We start from the raw sequence: 23,350 nt of genomic DNA on the forward strand, positions 1-23,350 counted from the left end.
ATATAGTTTATGTATGTGTGCGTGTATTTGTGGCATAATCATCGGGTTTAGATCCAAATACGATCTTCATTGCTGATCTGTCTTTGATCAGTTTCTTCCTCTAGCCTGATTGAACTTTTGATTTGGATTTTGAATCTCATGTTACATTCATGAAATTCTTTATCATCTTCATCATCAACTCCTTATCATGAATCCGTAGTATCAGAAGTTTAATAAAAATAGTAACTATGACCTGATTCTCCGATAACAGATGAGCTTTCTTCAGCAATAATAATTCTTTCATATCACGTCATCGTTTTTAAATAACGGCATCTAAAAGGATGAAGAACCATGTCCTGTAGACCATTAACGATCAGACTGAAAAGACCCACTTAGAAAAAAGAATTAATAAAACAAATGACTATATACCAACCCGTAAAAGAGGTATAATTTCACAGTAGAGAGGAGTGCGAATGTAGCACTGAAATAAAACAGTGATATCGAGGCATTTCACGCACGAGCGAGAACGTTTAGCAGATTCAACGTGCGTACGGCCCCGGGAATGTTGAAGAAGGACAAAAGCCACCTTCGCTATACATCGTTTCATCTCCCTTTATGTCTCTCCTTCCACCTACGTTGAAAAATACTGCTCTCACTGACACCTGTAGCTTCAAACATTCTACATACGTATACGCAATGAAGGTCTGGTAGAGGGGTTGAGTTTCTGGAAAAAAAAGGGCGGGGATGGAAAAAAAGCATAAAGGAGCCGAGGATACTGGGGTGGATCCCTAAAAGGAATCATCATGAAAATTGTTTCTTTAAAGGTTAAAGATTTGGATCTAATGGTCTATAGATTTCTCTTTTCTCTTTCAAGATGAAAAAAAAAATGAACTGAAATGGTGATCCCTGGACCGGAAATGAAGTTGGGGTTGACTCCACAAGTGGTGGACTTTACGGGACTTAAGATTAATCCCCATAATTACCTCAGATCTCGTTTCTAACCACCTTTTACCACTTGGGGACTACCGGGGGTCTATTGCCTTTTTACACGATAGCTGTACAACGACTCACCAACGAAGGGAGGGTGTGAGGTATAGCCATAAAGATATTTATCAGGTGGTCATTCATTCTTCCATGGTGGGTGGTCGTTTTCCGCGGATGTCCGGTGCCGGAAAAGACCGTGCTTAACGTAGTTGATTGTAACTGAGATTTATTTGTTTGTTTTTTACCAACAACACCAATGCCAGCACCGAAGGGCTTGAACCATTTGAAGGAAAAATCGTAGATGATTTTGGCTCGGGAAATATCAGACTCCAATCTCATTACCTCCATTTACATTCGGATTATTTTGATTTTACTCCAGTTTGCCGTCGACTCAAATTCCCCTAGGGCGTGTTTACCTATCCTAATCGGTGTTATTGGCAAATTAGGGCTGCTTCCACATCACCGAGTCATGTAGATAGAACCCCTCTGGTGATGTCTGATTAACAAGTGTAGGAACAGGAAATTCATAGGTAGAAATCAGCGAGAGATGAAAATTTTCTTGGAGCTCTGGTGAACCAACAGTTGGAATTCCGGGTGGACCAAGGATTGATCTATCGTCTATGGACAATGTTCATAGCTGTCAGCTCATCCCTTGGTTTTTCCAAGGTCTGATTCGCTAAGGTTAATCTGGGCAGCATCATGACAGCGGGCAGAGAGACGAATTGAAGTGAGCAGCCTAATCCTGATTATAGAAAAATTCCTAATCTTTCCCGGACTTGAAAAATTGTTGTAACATCATCGTAAAAGTTCAATATCAAGCTTTATCCACAGGGAGTTTATATTCTCTGTGGCCAAGCGATTTGAGTATCCTCACACTCTACCCCCATCTACGCATATTCGTTTGTTGGTTTTGTGGTCTACCATTAGCGCTTGCATTTTACCCCTTCTCTTACTCTCCTTATAACATGTCGACCTCAAACCATCTCTTTGCCATCTCCAGGGAGATACCGTTGAGCTTCTCTGATATTCCCGGGCAAAAGCCCTTACTAAACCGCCTTCCACTAACGTGTTTGGCCGGCTCTGCTAGTACTACCAGTAGTCGTGAGTTGAAATCAAATCGTACACTCTCACTCCCTTGTTGCCTCTGCGCCTTTCTATTCCCACATTCTGGAGTAGAAGCCTCTGCACTCCCTTCAGGCCGCCTGTGTATATACACGAGCTAATTCCTAGCTACTGTGGAATATTACTCCCCGAGGTATGCGAATTGCCGTCGCGAATTAGCCGAAACCGAGAGAATCAGTCCAAGATTTCCAGATTTTTCACCCTTTCCTCTTTGGTAAAAAATTCCATTTTTGTTGCTCTATTTTTCGAGGTATGCATTGATGACCCATGATAACTTTCAGGGAATGGGAGGATAATTTCTATGATAAATTAAACGCTGATGAAACGGTAATCGGGGCCTTCACAAATAGAGGCGCGATATTTTAGTTTTGAATGATTAACTGTGATTGAAAATTGCTGGGAAAATTGAGGCTCTTGTGAATTTATAAATGGAAACTCTGATTGAGGCTCCTCCTCGGGAGTTAGTAAACAGTTATACTCAGATCTGTCGAACTCAGGAGAAGTTTCTTGTGAAGTACGACAGCCATTGCTCTGTGGAAATTTTCCAGCTTTGATGGATTGATTCATTAACACTTGAGTTTTCCTCAATTTTCGTGATCTTCACAACTTTTCATCGCACTTTATTAGCAAATAAATTACGTCATGGGAGATACCATTGCAAAAAAATCCAATAATTTTTTCATCCCCGAATGTGCATTGTTTATTCGAACCAGGGTATCGTTGGTGAGTGCCAAAAGGGGAGCCCAGTCGCGTGAATGGGACATCCGGGTTGGGACGTCCGAGGTCCGGAGGGGTTGCGCTTCCGGTTCTACGTTGGCTAACCGAACTGTATGCCCCCTTCCCCTCCGCCCACCCCCCACTCCGATAACCCTCCAACGAACCCTCACCAGCCTCTTTTCGTTACACTACCCCCATGGATGCGGTGGACCGACGCTCGCTAATTAAGATATCGATTCTTATTGTCCAGTAGCCGGGTCGAACGGAAGTTATGCCCCTCTCGCGAGGGGGGTTGAACCGGCGATGCCGATCTCGGGGACGATATCGACTTCCCCTTTCACCGACACACTTCACTTCCTGGGGACCGCGGCGTATTCTACTTCAGGAAACTTTGCCGACGTTTCGAGATTCCTAGGAGTTCATTGAATGAATCGGTGACAATGAGATATCTGTAAGAAGATGGCTTTAATTGTATAAAGTTTGAAGTGATTCAATTTTTTTTTTGATAAAGTTGATGACAAATTGAATCCTTCATGAGCTATTTTTTTTAAATCAGGTTCTTTTATTCAGTTTTTTCGTGTGCAAGCGGGGGTGAAGAAGATTAGGTTGATGTCTATGATTATCAGGACAATTTTAACTTTATAGAAGTAATGGGGAGGGGAGGGGGGATGTTTTATTTCCAGAATCGGGGATATTTCAATCAATCGAAATTGATATGATTCAGGAAGCGGAATGATAACGAAAATGGCGACGCGAAGAAACCATATACGATTCCAGCTCTATAATTTTCTATGAATAGCCAATTAAATTGAAATTAATGTAGACTACCCTCAGCTTGACATGGTGAGACCTAACAATTAGCGTCGTGGGAATGGTCAAGAGGTGAAATCGAATATTCCGAGGGTTTAAACCTCCCCAATTCCCTGAAATACACGATGGAGCCAACCGTAGGTAAGGTGAATCTAAATGTTAAGGGAGGTTTGCTGCATCGTCGTCCACAAGGTGACGCGGTCAAACTAGCACCAGCTTGGGACGACTACCTCTCTGGAAACCTCTGTCGAGTCCTTTTGGTGATTAACGAGAGGTCAGGAGACCTTTACTCTCAAACGCCCCGTGCAAATAGACGCCTTGTTTCTATCTCTATCTTCCTCTCTACCACTCACTTTTAACCCTCCGTGAAATTGGGTTCGGCGCGTGGACTGATTGAGCTTTTGGACAAACCCCTCCGACCGTTTAATAATCGACCAAAGGTTTCAGGATGAACTGTTGTACGGATTTCGCTCAATATTGATGTTTTCAAATTGACAAGTTCATAATCAAAGTGGGAACCTTAAGAATAATCAGGAAAGTTTAATTTCCCCTGATTCATGGCCAATTTTCACCGCCATTGTCAAAATGTTTTCCCAAATTCCAGAAATTTTAACGTAAGATGTTCTCTTCCCCAAGAAAATACCCTTTCCCGGATGAAATCCAACGCCTGAAATAAAGGAGTGTCCGCCACCCTCTTCCACAAGTCCGACAAGCGCCTCGAGATTTCTCTAGACGACACCTCGAGCCACAACCCCTATTTCCCACCCCAACCCCTGAAAAACTGTTCCCATTGCAACACTTCTTCTCACAGTATCTTCCTTTCACTCTAACTCCTATTCCTGATGGTATACGTGGAGACTTCCTCCTTTTCAACGTTTTCCTGGATCCTCATAGTCTAACCAGGGAAGAGGGTCGGTATTCACCAACCCCCTTCACCTGTTTCTTCTCTCTTTGTTAGCCTCAGAGTATCTTCAGTTCGTTTTTCGCAACGCACAAAATCTCTCAACCCTCTCCCAGTCTTTTCATTCTTCTCGTGAAACAATGATATCACAGCATGAAGAGGAAAAAGCTCTAACGTCCGTTTTCACCGCTCCCCTGACGTGAAATTAATATCATAAATAAAAGTAGTTAAAAGGTGATACGGATGAGGAAAGTACATTAAGAAAAATATATAAATTCTTTAGAAGATTTTTAATAGCAAATATTTTTTGCAGGGGATGTTTTCAATTTTATTCTGCAAAAAATATTCTTTGAAAAATCTTTCGAAAGTTCCTGTCCTTTTCAATATTTTTACGCCCTATTTATAAATGAATAATTGCGATATATATCTACAAATAGATGAACCAAGTGACTCATGGTGACGCTAATGTCTCACGCGAGAAATTTGCCTGAGGGGTAGTCTCTTGTATGACTCTGTTACTTTGAGTGTAATCAGTCTGATGGCACAAAGCTTCCTGTTGCCTTTCCTCCACATTCGTTGATGATACACAGACCATAACGTGTGATACTAATTCATGACATTCACACCTCTATCACGTTTGGTGAGAGCTTTCAAGCTCCACAGGTATCAAACTCCCTCTGTGACGTCGGAAATAATTGCGAGAGTATTCTTGGGTTATAAGCGAACTCAGTCATTTCTTGAAATTCTTCAGGCGATTTGCAACCCTATCTGCCGAGTTGGGTTTGATGATGAGGCGAGAGATAATGGTAGAGCTTTCCTTCTCTTGCATTAATAAATAGGTCACACGATATCGAGTCGCATTTGCCAGTGAATCAATTTTGTGCACTCATGGGAAATAGGATTAGTGACTCTAGCCAAGTGAAGTGTGCTACTAAAAGCACATGTACAAGTCCCGAATAAAAGTTCCCCTCCTTGAAAAATTCGCACAACAAATTCTTTTATTTGAAATTCCTATTTTACCTGACAAAAAGTGGAATCAATATGCCATAAAATGTCAGAGTATCCGACAGCTCGAAACAAGACGGCTTCATCCCCCATGTTTCCTATCGGAAATATCGCCCCCTCCCATTACACCCATCTCCCCTACCTCTCCCTTTTTTCGCCCATTCCAAGACACTCTCAAAAATCCAAAAAAGCTCCAGTTCATCCCAGAGTTCACTTCAAGAATTTTACTATACCCATAAAAGCCGAGTACATAAACGAACTCAACTCAATAAGCCCGCGAGTCCTCTCCCACATTTCATAGCCACTAAAGTTACGACTTATTAAAAAAAAAGCTCCGACCAACGCCCAGAATCTGGAATATTCAATCCTCGGTAAAATTCACAATCGATGGAGGGGAAATAAGTTTTGAAAATTTTTGCTATGCAAGCGTTCTAGTCAATTTTACAGGTCGAAGGATTCAGGAATTCGGACATTGGTTTTGGTCTGCGACTCGTCCGGCCCTCCCCTCCCTCACCCTCGTGCTCACCCTTTATGGAAACCCTTGGGATATCCGTGGTAAATCTTTGGCCATTGGATTAGCACTCTATAGAATTTAACGATAGATATTCCTGGACCTTGGGCATCCTCATCTGCCTGTAGCTACATAGTGGATACCATTGGCTTGATGGTGGATGGTATTAGGGGCGAGGGGATGGACTATTGCTGGAGAAGAGAGAAGTAGATAACCGAAGGTGCCACAGAATGGGATGAATAATGAAGTAACTCGCACCTTGGACCGGAAGACCTAGAGAGGAAGTCCTGTTTCTAGGATGGCAGGGTTGAGGGGGTGCGGGAGGGAGCCGTTGGCCTGATGGGGTTGAAGGCTTGGAGCCCATCCCCGGTTGAGATTAGCCTCTGAATTATGGCGTTAAGATCACATCTAATTGTATCAGTCCACTGTGGGTATCTATCCATCTGTGCCTTCATTGGGAGAAGAGGGTGGCAAAGGAGCTAACTTGCTTATTTCTCGGCGTCTATTCCACCCCATTGACTTGGGGACGAGCATTTTGGGAAATTAAGAGAGTGGGGTTAGAAAGACTTTTACGAAAAATCGAATTTTCCGAGGGTAATTAATTTGATATGGTTGAGATGGGCCATCAACTCTTGGCAGGGAGGCATGACATTGACGAATTTTTTTAACCATCATCAAGAGCTTTTTACGTCTTTAACTCTTGATGGGATTGTCATGGACGAGACTCATGTTTGACTAGATGGTAGAGAGGAAATCGATGCATCTTTGATTATCCAATAGCTCATTCAATATCTCTCCCGTTCTCAATTATCTTTTTGACAGTAGTGAATGCCGTTCAAGACCAGACACATGTGAAATCCTTTCCCCCGGTCTTAAATATACGAGAGAAAAAGAGAAAATGGAATTACGTTTGATCTCCAATGTCACTTCCATACCCACATGAAAACTTCTCAACTCTAAAATCTTGAAGACGAGGCAAAAGTGCTGAACGAATGAAAATACGTACGTGTATTTGCTTTTATTTAAATTGTAAGTTAGAGGACATTGGAGTCGCATCACTGAACTTTCACTAGTATGAGACCTTACCACTGAGCTTTTAGCGAATGGAAAAAAATGTTTGCGCTAAATGGTTGGATCCCATATGGAAATGAATCGAAGACGTGAGTTTGACTTCAACGATTTTTTCCTCTTACTCCATTTCATCGTCTCGTTTCACCGGAAACGAGGAAGAAACTTTTCGATGAAAGGGAGACATTTTTCTTCGTTGAAAATTATCATCAGAGTATTCTTTTGATGTTCAGAGAATGTGTTGGAAAAATCCTCATTTCAAACAAGTGGATCATTACATTACCAATTTACTTGCGAAGATATTTTCATTTTGTTTATTCTTATTGGAATTTTCCATCTACAAGTAAAAATAATTTAAAGAATTGTTCAGATATGAGAGATATGAAATTCGTATGAGAGCACGTGTGGCAATCCCTTCGGCGCTGAGCATAATTTAACACGATACGTTGATGGAGAAGGGCCTGAGGGGGAGGGAAAGGGTGGTAGAGGGGTGGGAGTCGTGCTAACTTGCTTAACACAACCTCAAATACACGGTAACCTCCCTTATGTACACATATATATATTACGCATGTAGGGAAATTTCCCGGAAGACTATGGGTGTTGCATTTTCGTTAATAATTTCGCTAATTAATGGTTGGAAAATTATCGCAATGGGAGAATTAATTAGGCACTAACTTTGGTAATGAATACGGGCGTTGATGCATCAAAATAATAAAAAAAAAATTTGTGTTCCATCCAAAATGGTGTCGAGGAAATAAAATGAGCATCAGAAAACCCATTGAAACACTATGTAATCTAATGGGCAAATGGGTAATGTATGGATGGGAAATGGTGTTGGGGGATGTGCCAAGGCCTATAATCATGCGTCTTGATTAGTGCTATGGAGCTCAGTGATCATCCCAGGGTCAGACTAATGCCCTCTGTGCCTTTCACCACCGTAAGAACCGAGGGTTGGATTTAACCGGAAATATGGAGATTATTTGATGGTTATGTTGGTGATTGTCACTGTCCTTTGTTTGTGAACCACTTAAAAAAAAGGAGAAGCTAATTACATGACCAATACATATACATAAATACCGACAGCCACAGACTTCATCGAAACATCCTTCAAACGTTGAAAATTTAATAATCAAAATTCTCAGAACAAAGGAACTCACCAGTTCCACAATCAGGTGTGTCTCGAACCACTCGAGACCACCCCCTTCCCACACTCAAGCTTGAAAAGTTCTTCTAATGCCCAACCCCTCTCATACGGGGTGAGATTGCACTGCTCCTGTGCGGATGTGAGTGCCAACGGGGTGGGGCCTTTGGAGACTGCAAGAGAGAGATGAAAACAGTAAAGAGAAGCCAAGGGGGGGAGGGAGAGGGTCGAGGGGAAGGGGTTGGATTGTGACAGAGCGAAAGGTTCACATTTGCATACTCGTCAGCTGTGCCTTCCTTCAACTTTTCCGCGACACCCGCATCACACCCTTGTCCTCATCTCCCATCGGCTCTCTTCGCTTCTCAACCCTCCTCCCCCCCCTCATTCTACACCCTTCACCCTCCCCCATTTCCGCCCCCTACATGTAGTATATAGAAGTGTAACGTACGGGGGGGACCCGAGAAAAGCAGCCGTGTATTTCTAGCCCCGATTCATAATTGCAAATTTCCTCGCCTTATTTATGCAGACAGTTTCTCAACCAACCCCCTCCCCCCTAACCACCCTATTCCACCCCCGCCCCGCTGCCACCGACCCCTTTACTTTTCTCCTGAGCTTTCGACGCGGGTGACGTATATCATTGAGCTTTTTATGATTACTATAAATTTGGGCTTCAGGGGTGGTTGAAGGTGTGGAATGGACGAGCTTTTTTTTCTTCTAATTCATTGAAAATAGTAAACGATTTTTTAATGAACATTATACGAGATCTAATTTATCTTTTGTCTCAATACTTTACAATCTTTCATGCCTATTGAAAGACTCCCTAGGGGGGGTTAAAATGGGGACAGAAACACTCGGATATCACACGTTGCCAACACCATACATTTTCACTTTGGCACACGTGGTGTCGTTGTTCTCTCGTTCAGCGATACAGAGCTTTCCTTCATGGTATTCTCCAACCCCCCCCCTAACGGTTTTCACACAGCCGTGTAATGTGTCTCGAAAGAAATGGATATACGATGATGCGCCCTGTGCATGCATTATGCATTAGAGAAAAAAAATAAAGAACACTTTCTTTATGAGGAGGAGGCAAGAGAAAGCTCTGGATCGAGTGGACTAACTTTGACTGAAAGCAGTACGAAAAAAAATTAGTCTAAAATTTTTTTTCCAGCTCCCAGACAGTTAGGACACAGAGATAAGTCAACTTATCTCATTTTACCACTTCGCTACTGAATGAATTCACTCAGTATTGTTTATTTGAAAAAAGTCGTGACACCGGAGTGGGAAAAATGAATGTAATGACAACATTCAAGTATGAAAACTACCCTTCTTTCACAATAACGAAGCCAGAAGGGTAGTTTGTTCTGTAATCACGTTTGCTTTATGGCCCGTTTACGCAGCCCAGATACTTTACCTAATTGTATAATTGCTTTGAAAAGCAAAAGCAACGGACGAGGGACGTCGCGACGCCATTTGTACCCGCACGTCGTCCGGTGCTCGTGGGAAAGTCAGGATGAGTGGGTGTGAGAAGGTTGGAGTTGAATAAAAAAAGAAAATAAAAAGGGGTCGGCTTCTCGGTGATGCTCAGGGGTTTTCAAATGTTCCCGTTAATTTACCCACTCTACTGTTAATTGCACGCGTTTTCATTTGCGGAAAGCTGACGCGACGCTTCTTCATTAGTCGCATTTTTAACTTTTCAACGCGAAGGGAGAAAGTTATTGTAATGACTATGAAAATCAAAACTGGCGATTCACGAGTAGGACTATTTTAAATTAAAAAAACTGTTTTACAAATTAATTTCTGGATTGAATTCCCAATAGAGCAGATATTTCCAAAAATAAGAAAAATATTTTTCCCCAATGTTCGAACTCTCCTGTATTCTACCCAAGGGTTTCTCATTTTTTTCTTGTGAGGGGTAAAATTCGTCTCCGTGTCTTTCACTGGTTTCCTCAAATATTTGCCCAATCACCGCAAAGACATTTCACCGTTACTTGGACCAAAAGCGAGATGAGAAGTGGCTATGGATATCCTGGGGTGTTTCTGCACCCGTGGAAACGATCCCGGGGCCTCCGCCGATTGTCGTTATAAGTCCTGAATTTATGGGATTCGTTTTGTGAGGGAACGGGAATGAAGAAGAGGGGAAGGGGGGATGGAAATCGGAGATATCTAGGAAAATAGTGGGGAGAAATTTAAGAGAGGGTGGTAAGAGTCAGAGTCGCTTAATTATGAAAGGTTTTTAGGTCTCCCTACCTATCCCTTTAAATCACGTAACTCGAGTCGAATGAAGAGGGAGGGGAATGAAAATTAGCCCCTGATCAAAGCCATTTAAACTCACAGCCTCTTATTAAGAAATCCGTAATCGCTTTTGAGGTTGAGAAAAAACTTGGTGAGCTTTGACATTCACTAAAGTCATTTAACTCTGGGTTAATTCGTTGTGACAGATTTGGTTTAGGAAATTATCTCATGGACATTGTGAACAACCCCTATCGTTATAATTCTCATTATGAAATGAATTATCATTCCAAATTACGTTCTCTGACCCCCCTCCACCCCCCAGAGGACAATATTTAAGGGTATCTCCGTGTGAAAGGCCTCACTTATGAGCCTCCTCGTAAGCACCAAAATCTATTGGCTCTGAAAAGTCCTCAGAAAAATTATTTACAACCCCTAATGCCTTTCCCCTCCCAAGAAGAGTTCTAATAAACTACATTCACCCCCTCCCAAAAAAGGAACACATCTCTTCATTTTTTCCTCCAGTCGTCTTTTTTTTTCGCCACGATAAAGGAAAATAATCGAATTGGATTTACGAAAATGTGATCGTAAAGATACGTGATCCGTAATGGGTGGCATATAAAGGGGTGCGTCTCCTCTTGCCCAATCATATTTATGGATACGCGAGTGAAGCTTTTTTTTTTCTCTGTCTCTTATTTTTACCCCGTATACACTATTCCCGCCAAGATCCGGTTGAGATCACCGAGAAGAATATCCACCCCCTCCAGCCCCTACAGTAGTGTATATATCTCACGTGAAAGCCAATGTGGATTACTATCCCAGGAAAATAGAATGCTTTACTCGCTTGTATTCAATATACGAGTATAACCGGCGTAGAAAAATATATAAAAAAAACATGGAGACTCTTCGGATTTGGGAGGGGATGAGTTTCTCTTCCGTGACAAACTCTTTCTTTCCATCGGCGTAAAAGAGAAAAAATAGAGGAATTTTTTTTAGATGAAAGAGAGAGAGAGGGGGGAGAGAATAGTAAACCAACCCCTTGGCTCGTATGGGCCAATCGTCCGTGCAGTAACGCGATTCGCTTCGATTCACCAACTCGAGATTGACCCCCTGCCTCAACTCGCTGAAATAAGACAACTTTCTATTGTCATTGAGTTATTTATTTGTCTCGTATTTCTATCTTTAGGGATAGTAGTTAATGGCTTTCGCTCTCAGACGTGCTTTTTTCCCTGAGGTGAAGCTGCAGAAGATGGAAAATGTTGTGGAATCAAAAACTTGATGTAAAGCTCGTTTCAAACAAGTGGTACAAATTTTTCTAGCGAACTAAATGGCTTTCTCGTCTGCAAAAGAAGTACTTTATCTCCTGAATGTTTTCGCCAATGGAAAAAATATTCACTAATTGTTTGATTAATTATATACAATTCGAGACCGGAAGAAAAACGTCTCTCAGACACTCTAAGATGATAATGAGTCTAAAAACCCCAAGAGAGCTTCTCAATACTCTTCATTTGTATTTTAATTATCCTCGTTATGCTAATTATGGAAGCGTTTTCTTGTACCATCCATTCTCTCGTAGCTCCTCTCTTTATTATCAGAAAGCCAGTCTCACGGTTTTTATTAATCGAATGGACGTAAATTTAAAAAATCACTCCCTTTTTATCGTTCTCGTGAAATAAAAGCCGAATGAACACTGAGTGAGACGAAAAAATAAGGAGAAAATTAACACGGGACAGACACGTGCTGTTGTCCTTGTCCCTCGTTACGTTTGCACTCTTCAAACTTATTTTTGTAGTCAACTTCTTTAATAATGCAACTGTTTATATTCAGTGTTTTTTTTCGCTCTAACAAGTGCCCGGTCTCGAGATTAGCTATGAAAAAAAATGAATGAGACTGACAAAACGTGCGGGAAGGGAGCGAGGAGGAAAGTTTCAAGCGACTTTGGGATGATTTCGAGGGAAAAATGAGTGTTGAAAATATACCTGATGTTACGATGTTTCTTAATTATTGTTATTGCCATTGTGTCACTGCTGAAGTCGACCCTCAGTCGTAACAAGCGTCAGGAATATCATGAATTGCTAATATTTAGTTGTCTCGAAATGGTCGTTTTGTTGAGCAATTTTTTTTTTATCGTATCCACTTTCTTATGATTAAACTCAAGAAAATTTATCCAGTCAATTATGGGAGTCCATTGCGTGAATCACAAAATCTAATGAATGTACCGAAAATTAATTAGTGATGATTCTATTCAAACTCTTTCTAGGAAAAAAAATTATCAAAAGGGAATGAAAAAATTTCCAATTCCATTATTTAATCCCTCTTAAAAACCAGTGTATCCCCTTCGGCAAAATTTTACTCACGACGACTACGGCTCTTTCAGCTGACACTTAATTTCCGTTATTCGGTACGCAAGCGGAGTTGTGCAGTGGTTGGCATTGCTTTATGTCACCACACCCTTATTCCTTTTCTCCGTTAGGTTGTCTTCAATTCTACGGTTAAACAGTGCCACCGATTTCCACGCGCTTGCGTTTTATGTACATCTTTGGACAACCCTTCAAGGCAAATACAGTACCTTCGGTGTCTCTCTTAGATCCATGTGTCTGAACCAGTGTCTGAGGGATGAGGGAATGAATCTACTGTTCTCCTCACCCTCGTGAAAAAAATTATATCAGAGAAGGATAATTGGGGGTTGTGCAGTTGAAGTGTAGAGGTCGTGGAATTTGTGGCATAAAAATGTGGTTAAGTGGGTATTAGAAAGATTCGAATGGTATTTTGTCTACTTGAAAAATAATTGCACTAGTTTACTTGATTTATAAAAATAATCTAGGCCAATTATTTACCAGAGTATTGGGAATTTAATCCGATAATTTTCCTCCTGAAAACTGATGGCCATTCTCTCCTCTAGACATCCCCAACATATCGTAAAAGGTAACCCCCATTGTTTCTCATAGTTTTCTCGGTAATCCGATTTTTAAACTTTTTCCGTTTTAGTAAAAAAAAATCTTCTCCTTCCTAACACGACGCTTGTGGCACTTAAGTGTGCCACACGCGTACAAATAGGGAGGGGGATAAGACTAGTAGAAGCAAAGAGATGAGAAAAAAAAAATCCGAGGAGAGGAGAATCTCAAAAGCTCGGTGGCCAGGAGAGTTTGGGCTTCTACACGGTTGCAAGTACATCAGGATTTCCAAGCACGTGGTGTGGCATGGGCCGGTGGTATCTTTCTCTACTTTGGCAGAAGGCGACGCGCCAATACTCGCGGTGAAGGCCGGGGTGCGGGGACGGATGAGTGTTGAGAGTGAATTCAGTGAACGAAGGGGTGGGAGGAAAGAGAAGTGGTTAGCACAGCGTCGAAAGCTCAGGCAATCACCCCCAGGGGCTAATGCCATCAGGACCAAAACAAAGTATAAAGTAGGTACTACCTTGATAAGTAAGCCCTTGGCCAAAAACCCTAACTGGGGATATAGCGATGTCACAGGCATACCAACAAGCAGTTGTTGGTTTCTAAGGGTGGGGAAGAAAAATAAAATATTCAATTTGTTTTAATGAGTGGATTCTCAGTTTCATTTGAATGAAAATGACAAATTTTTCTTTTGGATAAAACCATGTTCCTTTTTGATAAAAAAAATTATGATTGAGCTGCAGTTTAATTCGGATAATCACATAGAATTTTTAAAGCTTCCCGAGATAATGGGCTTTTTATTCAAAAACATCGTTCTGCCCTCATTCAATTATCCAAAAAATAAACAAATGTGATTCTGGAGTCAACAGACAGATAGTTTATTTTCCCATTGTCGCATTAACCGAAGGGTCCAGGAAAGCGTTGGAGGAAAATATAATCTTACCCACCCGCCACTCTCCTTTGGGCGTTTTCTTCTCAGTTCGTCGTCTACTTTCTTCATAATTTGATTGTTTTAATTAAATTTTACCCGATGGGAGGGAGAAGGGGGAATCGGTTTAACAGCACACTGGGCCCAACACAATGCCAACTCGAGTGACGTTTGGACCAAATGACTAAGATTTGAGAGAGATTCATATTTTCAAATTAAGGGAAATGTCAACTATTCCGAAAATTGAATTATTTATCGTAATTGATTAATCCATTTCTTCATTCAAGTCTAGTAAATGCAAACAATGCCCCCTGTATTGGGAAACTCTGGGGAAAAAAGGTTTTTAATAGTCAGAACCCCTCTATTTCACAAAAGTAGAATAAAAAAGTAGAGTCAATATTCCTATAGTCAGACTGTCTTTTTTCAATCAAGTAGTGAATCTGCTAAGGTCAGGCAGGGATAAATAATAAAGAGGGTTGTAAAAAAAGCGTAGAAAAGTGAAGTTGTACGTTCGTGAACAGTGAGGGCGTTATTGGAAAACGATGATTTACGATAATGGGTCTTTTTTGCCTCAACCCCCTGTGCACCCTCTTCCTCCTCCCTCCTCCCACTGTCAGGAGCCCCGAAAAACTCACCCCCTCTTCTTGAGCGAAAGGGCGCAAGGTGGGGCGTTAATAACGTTAATTAATATTTCGCAAGAGGTTTGGCGGTTGTGAGGGGTGGAAGGGAGTGATTGTGAGGGTAAGAGAGGAGTGAGTGAGGGCGGCAATCTGCCAGCTGGCAGAGAATTCAGGCGTCTATACGAACCGATCGCAACCACCGTCACTTACTTCGTTCCACCCCCCACCCATTGATATTTTTCTCCCTTCTTTTTTAGGACAAAATTTCGTCTTAAACTGTTTCATGTTCGAGACTAGCCAGATGGTTTTAATTATTCTCATTAGATTCTCGGTGTTGTAAGGACGAGCGAAGGAACTTGGTGACATTTTTTTTTCCGGCGAGGGTGAGTGGACAAATGGGGATGTGGTAGATTTTGTCAGTGGTGAGGAGATTTGAATAGATCGCATCATCAATATTTTATTGTTGGACTCATGTAAATTTCGAAGGGATTTTTATGACAATGTAATCCCCACACCCTATGGACGGTCAAAGGAGGGGTTGATGTTTATCATCGACCACAGACACCAATATCCACTTCTTAACGCCATTCAAGTTTTTTTTATGACCAGAATTTTTATTCCATTGATTTTGGAACATAGAAAAGGAGGCATTTCGTTTCTTGTTCTTTCATATTTTAAGTGAATCAAGTTGTTCTTACCCAATAATAATTCTCACCTCCACAATTATTTCATTCATCCCCTCAACCCCCACTGCAAACAAATTTTTCATACTTTCGAAATACCAAAATTCCTAATTATTGCAAACCCCAAATTATTTTCACATGATTCACGCATCTATTCTATTCACTCCCACCCCCATCCCCTCAAACTAACTACCCCTCCCCCACCATTTTGTCCCAACGTCGCCAGTCGATAGCGTTCAACCCTCCTCCGTCGACCGCAGGGACCCGTCGTTCCCAATTTCAAGAAAATTACTATCCCCACCCTCATCAACCCCCTTCTTGCCCCCTCCCCCCTCCCCGCCTGTCCCACCCCCTGAACAACCCTCTGTCAATGCTTAACTGGCAGCACGACAGCTTCCATTCAGGCAGATTTTACCTTATTTTACCACACACGTCTGTTGTTGGTGTAGGGAAAGGCCCAAAGTAGTTACAGAATATTTCTTGTCAGACGATGAATGAGACAAGCACAAGAAAATCAAGTTTACGAAGGCATCTTCCCTGTGGTTAATCATAACCTTGTTCAGTGGTGGTAGTACTACGGTGCCTTAATGACACATTTTGTTCGTTGATTATACACGCCCAATGAATCTGATTACACGGTCATTATCGACGAGATTTTATACTTTGTGATTTCAAACAAAAGATGAGAGGGCCCTCTGGGCTGTTTAAAGGGTGTTTTAGGGATTTTTTAGAGGTTGGGGTATCATTCGCAGGGGAACTTTTAGTACTCAAGCTGCCAGTTAATCGAGATTTTTTTTATTTACTTAATTCTTGTCTTTAGGAATTATTTTTCCCTTTACTCGAAATTCCAGTGATTGTCATTTTCAATTTGTATATTCCCTTTTGTCCTTCAGCTTGCAGTCAATCATAAATAATTCTTGAAATAACTCTAGTATGAATAAATCGAATTCCCAAGCACCAGGGATTCCAGCTGTGCGAATTCTCGTTTTAGGGATAATCTGTTGAGAGGCAGGAAAAAGCTCTGGAGCTTAAAAAGCAAGAAGTAGGAAAAATTTTTAGTCCTAACGATAAATCCGTGTCAATTACACTTTTCTGGGAATGGCATTTTTTCGGTGTCTCCCCTGCCAGCTGGGGTTTTTGGTCTTTAGCCGAGGCAGACTGTCCATTCAGTCCGAAGAAACCCTCTAAAAGCTGCGGGTCTCAGATACAAGGGGCTGAAATTGTCGGTAGGGGCAAGGGGGGAGGGGGGAGAAAGTAACCAACTCGGGGATGATCTGAATGCACATTTTTAGTAAATTAAAAAGTGTCGTGTGACTGCCCAAGTCTAAAGCGTTTTTAACCTCCTTTTAATTTTGGAGAATAGTATCCCCTAATATCACAGGGGTTGTGAGGTTTTAACCCTTCTTATTTTTTTTTTAATTTCTCATTCATGGTTGTGTGCCTCTTTTTTTCCCTTCAGCTTCTCGACTCGACGAGTCCCCTCCACGCGATTGCTACCCTTATTTATTTTTCGAGCTTTCTTCCCTTATTTTTTTTGAAATTTCATTTCAATTGTGTCCCTTTCCCTCGTGAGCCTCAAGCATAACAATTGAATTAGTGGGGCCAAGGATGGATAATCGGCGAATTAGAATCATCTTTCCAACTGAAATTCTCTGAGAAAGCTGTGCTTTTTCATTTCTCATATCTCACTCTGTGTTTTCTCCTTGATAGCTTTGACAAAAAGGTGAAAATAAAAGCGTAGCACACATGGTGGCCGGCCTCTCTGACCCTACTTTTCTGTTGGGTTACGAGATAAACCAGACCCCTTCTGACATCGAGAGCTTCCGGTTTACCCTTGCAAATTCTCTCTTTACCACTTTCTATGGTCATGACCACTCTTTCGTTGGGTAGTACTGGAGACTACCATACGGTGAAATGGGGGAGTTTGTTTTACCAAGGAACTCAGGCCCCCCTATTTCTCCATCCCTCCACCACACTTGTGTTCTCTTTTCATCCCTTAACTGTTTGGGGATACCGAGAGAGCTTGCAAGCTCAACGTGCACCGCAACCACGACGAGGCGGCGTTGCCTTTATTGGTTTTTACCAGCGTAACACACAGTCCGATATTTTTTTATTACGACGCCACAAGCAACCCCTTACCACCCCCTTCACATAGTTTCGTAACAAAAAAAAAAGACTTACGAGGATATTATGCTCACGTTTTTTAGCCTTCAAATATTATTTCGTTGTTTAACCAGAAATTTTATTTGTAATTTTTTTTCGCTTTCGCCTTTTTATGTTTATTGTGACACAAAGAAAGGGGATGAAAGCTATGGAGCTTTTTTTTTCGTTTTTAATTGTGAACATACTTTTAGGAATTAAATGGATATGAAGTTTCTATCGAACCGCAAGGTATGCTCGAGAGAAGGGATAACCAGCCCTCGAGGAATTTTTACGGGTTTGCGAGGGAAGTTTCGGGATTTTCAGGGGCTGGAAAAATCTGAAATAATTCAAACGGTTCCTCGTTCGGTGCACTATTTTTGGCGATTAAAAGATCTGGAATATTAACAGGAATTTGCACGTTCATTTGCAGTCAAGGAACGGGACATTTTGAGGTGGAAAAATGGGAAAAAGATTCAATCATTCGAGATAATATTCAGCCGTTAATATTCGCGAAATTCAATCGATGAGTCCATTTCAATTTTCAACTCCCACCCCGACTATCCCCTCGCCCCCTCGCCTATTGCCGCTTTTTCTCATAAAAACTCCTTACTCAACCCAACAAAAAAAAACATTCCTCCTCATTTTTTTCGACTCCTTCAGAGTGCTTGAGAATCGGACGTCGAGGGGATCCTTGAGGAGAAATTCCAATTTAAATGTTTCATTTCAGCTCTTTAAACTGCTCGGCTCTCCCAAACAGGAAAAAACCCTTTTTTTGTATTTTATTTTTCACATCTTCTCGGGCTCTCGAAAAATGAACAAAAAAAATACAAGCGCAGTGCAAGGAATCGATGGGTGAAAGAGCGCGTAAGAAACTCGATTGGAGGCCGATAAAAGACGTGAAATATTCACGAAGGAAAAAAAACAACTTTTTTTTAAAGAAGTTTTTTGCCTTCGTTGCCACGAGTAAAGTGGAGGAGAGGGGGTTGTCTCAAGGCGAATCCCCAAGCGCAGATTAAGTCCACTTGCCCCTCCCTTCTTTCCACCACCTGCCCGCGAATATTCATCCCTCTGGAAAACCTGATAAAAATAAAGAAGAAAAAATTATAAGATGCTCCTCTCAATTTCCTCTCTCTACTCCTGTACCACAACACAAAAAAATGAATGTAAGAAAAATTACAGAAGGCGACGGAGGGAGTTACCCTCATTTTTTTTTATACTCATGAGAATTGATGACGTGCGGGCCGAGATTGAAAAATTATAATTGTCGCATTTATCTCCGTTTCGATTTTATATTGTGTTTATTTATTATTCGCGTTTATTCATTATTAACGGAAGGAAAACCCGGCACTCATTGGCATTCTCAAGGGCCAAATTTTCTGACAGTTACTTGAACTACCTTCTAAGCCTCTTACGCACTTCCGAGACTTAAGCTGGACAAAGACAAGATTCTTTCTCCTTTTCTGGGAGAAGGAGTGTTTGCAGAGTGATGAGATTTGCCCTCTTGAATAAGGGTACTGATAATTGAATCAAACGATTTATTTTGCCGATTAAAAATCCTGGAGACCCGGGGGCATCGCATTACAAAGCCTATTGAGATACCCCAGACGTTTTTCTTAAGTAGCAACAAAACGAGGGATGAGAGGTCGAATAAATTTGAGCTTCTCTCATGGCCGGGGACATTCCTACAACTACCTAGAATGCAAAGAAAAATTAAAGAAACCTCCAACTTGTTTTTTTCCCCTTCTCTTCTGCAATTCCAATAATAATTTTTCAGTGATGCAGAAAAAAAATGTTGCAGAATATGCTCTTGAGAAATAAAAAGCTCGAGAATGTTTCTGCACAGAAAAAAAATATTCCAAGACTCTGGTGAAATACAATTGTCGTGGGAGTATAGTCGAAGGGCAGACGTAGGCGGGAAAAAAGAGGAAAGAAGGGAAAATGTTCAAGCATCACAATCGTAACAGGCCGAGAGCCACTTGATTTACGTCGCCCCTGGCGATAACTTCAACTTCTCTCCCTACTCCACTACCATATATTTCCTATATATTTTTGACTCCCAATGCTTCTCCTAGTGTAATAGAACCACTCTGATTCCAATAACCATGAATCTATCAGACGTCAAAAGCCAATCTCTTTTCCAGTACCTTGAAGCAAAATGAAAAACAAAGGCTGAGAAATACAATTCATCTTTTACCACTTTACATTGAAACTGAAGGAAAAACATTGGTTTGGGAAATGAACTTGGTTTGCGAGATATTGGACACTCCAATAGAACTCATGTTTTGAAATTTCTTTTATTTCACAATTTTTTGTCTACATCCTCTCGTGTGATAAACTGAACCATTAATTCTCATCTCCTCTCAACTTTCACTACTCTTCACAATGTTCATAATTTTTAGGAAATATAACTAATGAAAAAAAAAAAAAAAAACAATTGGAGGTGCCGGGTATCGATCCCGGTACCTCTCGCATGCTAAGCGAGCGCTCTACCATCTGAGCTACACCCCCACTAGTGTGTCCCTTCCAATTCAACAATTCCGTACACTAGTTGAATTGAGCTACTGGACAATAAAATTATTCCAATTGCAATTGTATTGTCCACTTGCTTAAATTTAACTTTCAAGGGAAGAAAATTCTCCTTAAATGTTGTCTTTTTATTTCACCCCTTCTCTCGAAAAAAAACTCCACCTTTTTTTATCACAAGAAAATGAAGGATGAGTGCCAATGACAGTGCTAACGCCATACAAATGAATGCAGGTTGAAGCTTTGACGCACGATAATTTATCACGTTTATAACCAACGACTCCTCTCACCCCCATCCCCCAGACTCTTCTCTCATTTCTTTGACGGCATCTTCGTACACTCGAGACGAGAAGCCTCCAGGAAACGACGTCGATCAGGACAAATATAAATAAGGCAATCGCGTCAACTCCACCCATTCTCCCTCCCTTCCACCCTCTCATGGAGCTTGAGTGCCATCTCAGTGAAGACTTTTTCTCGTCTTTCCTTCTGACACAGTCTAACCGCGCGTTGAGCTTAACGGATTCCCATAATCCTCCACTGGGAATACGTGTGAATGTTCTCCCATTCGAGGGGTGGGTAAAAACGTATATGCCATGTTTGTATGTTTACCACTCCAACTAGTTCTCGAAATTATCGTGATAAGTTGAAAAATACCGGTAAATCAGTCTTGCGGGTTGGGTAGTGATAAAGGGAATGTATTTGTCAGACACAAAGCCCAATTTCTATGTTAGGGAGGGGTGGAATAATTGGGGAGCTAGAATTGTTGATAAGAATCTGTGTGATTAGGTGTTCATATCGGCGACATGACATATCACAAAATCAATCACAACACGATCGAGAAATTACAAATACTAATTCAGCACTCCCAAGTGCTTTCACATCAGATATCGACTTCCACCCCATTACCCATGAAATTATCAACCCCATTGATTTAAAAAAAAAAACTCTCCGGAGTTACAATTGACCTTGAGCGAAAGTGGAATGGACCTTGGCTGGTTATGACCTCACTTCAGTGGGCAAAAATCCAGGAAACATCTACCGAGTTAGTTGGTCCAAGGGGGTGAGAGTGTGGAAAAGAACTTTTCCCAAACTAAGTTTAATCATTTCTACCAGAAAGCTCTCACTTTGTCCTTTCTTCTTCTTCTTTTATTCTTTTTATACCTGTAGAGGAGAAGGCGTCCAAGAGCCGAGCAGTTCGTCTCGAGACGCTTATCTCGGCGAATTCTTTTGCGGTCCCTCTTAACCAACCCCCAATCCCACCCTTAGCACCCTTGTTGAGGCGGTCGGTGTCTGTATATATTCAAGAAAAGGTGGAATTTTAATTTTTGCATGTAAAAGTGAGTCGCCAAGAAATTTGAAAAAGGGGTAGATTTTCCGGAGTTAAAGTTTTTCCTCCTTCTTTCTCTCATCCCCTCATTTTTTCCACTTTCTAATTTGCCTCAGCCCTTTTTACTTTGGATACAATTTTTAATCTACCACAGGATGTTTAATAATACATGAGACGAGTGGTATTTATTCAGTGGCGGTTGGCTGTTTACACTGGGCATCAAATATGCAGGTGTCGCGGAGACGATGGGAAAAGTGAAGCGTTGAGGGGCGAGAGAAGCAGCAGGGGTAGTTGGGGGGGTGGGAATGTATTGCGTTAGTCAGGAAATGAAAGTAGAGCCGGGTGATTAGACGCGACAGGGGTTGCCCGGATGCCGAGTTTATTAACGATATCACGAGACGATTCTTAAGGGGGATGAAAATAAGGGTGAGTTTCTTTGGTGCTGAAGCGAAGAACAGATAGGAGAGGTGAATTTTTTTTTTGATTTTACGTTGTTTTGCTTCGGATTGGAGACGTTAACACTATTTTGAATATTAAGAGGGGCATGTCAGTTGATCAGAATCACATTTTCCTGCCCTAGAATAAAAATTAATCATTCTACCCTAATCTTCAGAGAGTTTCCGAATAGAAATGCGGTAATGCAGTCTCATGACACACTCTTACAGAAGGGTAGGGTAATGTTTAGTGAAATTGCTCTGTGTGCACCTTCTTTATTCAATATTTTAGCCATTTTTTAAATCCCAAAGAGGTCTGTTTTTTGCATGAGTATTAAGGGAGGGCGAAAGGGAGGTTACTGTCCCGCACTTCTTCGTTTGCTGCGACAAATATGAAATTTACATATAAATCGGGTACTTCCATCTGTGGCCCTGAGAGAAACGCCTTGCATCGAGCCTCTCGCGTGATACAGAAATGAAGAGCTTCCGTCGTATACTTCTCTTCTCAGGATCTCATCTCTATCTCCGCGAGTGGAAGAAACCACCATCACCCCTCTGCTGAGGCAATCTCACTTAACCCGCCACCCACCCTTTCGTAGATATTATTAATAACCCCAATATGATATCGAAACCGTTCTAAGACTTGCCAAGGGCTCCAAATCAATCTACGTATTTTTTACCCCTGCCCCAATTTTTTTTTATCGAACAGATAAATACAGAGAAAGGAATGAGAAAAATCACCGGCACATTTAAATTCAATTTCCCAAAAAATCTATCACATCTCAGAGAAAGGTAAATGACACAAGTATATTTTTATAACAAAGTCCTTCAAATGTCCTGACAATGGGAAATCTAAATGATTTTTGGGCGAAAATGTGGATCAAATAAGCTCTCACTCAGATACAAATTATAACCCCTCAGAGTTTCATGAATATGGACAAAATAGCACCCACAAGGCCTCAAAACATGTATAAAGAATCTACGAACTTCCAAGGACACCGCACACTTCGAATTAAATACGCTAAGAGAGCTTTCGGTTTAATTTACAATTCTCAAAGAGCGAACGAAGTAGTAATGGATGAAATGAATGTTCAAAAGAAGAACCGGATGCAGTTGCTGGGAAAGATCCTGAGCGAAGGATGAAGGGGCGAAGGGGATGTGGAAGAGAAAAGACATAGACTTGTGATCCCATTATCTAAGGCGATGGTAGGCTCCAAGTGGAGAGAGAATAGCCGTGGTAAGACAGTGGAAGCTTGCGAGTGGAAAGAGAAAGGTAGCGGTAAGACAGGGGAACTGGAAGTCATACTCGTCCCTTCCTTGTTTCCAGTC

At 41.4% G+C, this 23,350-nt stretch overlaps 1 protein-coding gene and 1 non-coding gene across 11 annotated transcripts in view; one reads left to right on the plus strand and one right to left on the minus strand.

Annotated features, from left to right (window-relative positions):
• LOC135160765 (uncharacterized) overlaps window positions 1–23,350 on the plus strand; it is a 183,855-nt gene that overhangs the window by 99,949 nt on the left and 60,556 nt on the right. The gene's annotated exons all lie outside the window — the stretch shown is intronic.
• Window positions 20,173–20,245, minus strand: Trnaa-agc (transfer RNA alanine (anticodon AGC)). Its single transcript has one exon. It is a non-coding gene; the product is annotated as a tRNA-Ala (tRNA).

Source organism: Diachasmimorpha longicaudata, chromosome 3, assembly GCF_034640455.1.
Source record: "Diachasmimorpha longicaudata isolate KC_UGA_2023 chromosome 3, iyDiaLong2, whole genome shotgun sequence".
In the NCBI taxonomy this organism is placed as follows: Eukaryota; Metazoa; Arthropoda; class Insecta; order Hymenoptera; family Braconidae; genus Diachasmimorpha; species Diachasmimorpha longicaudata.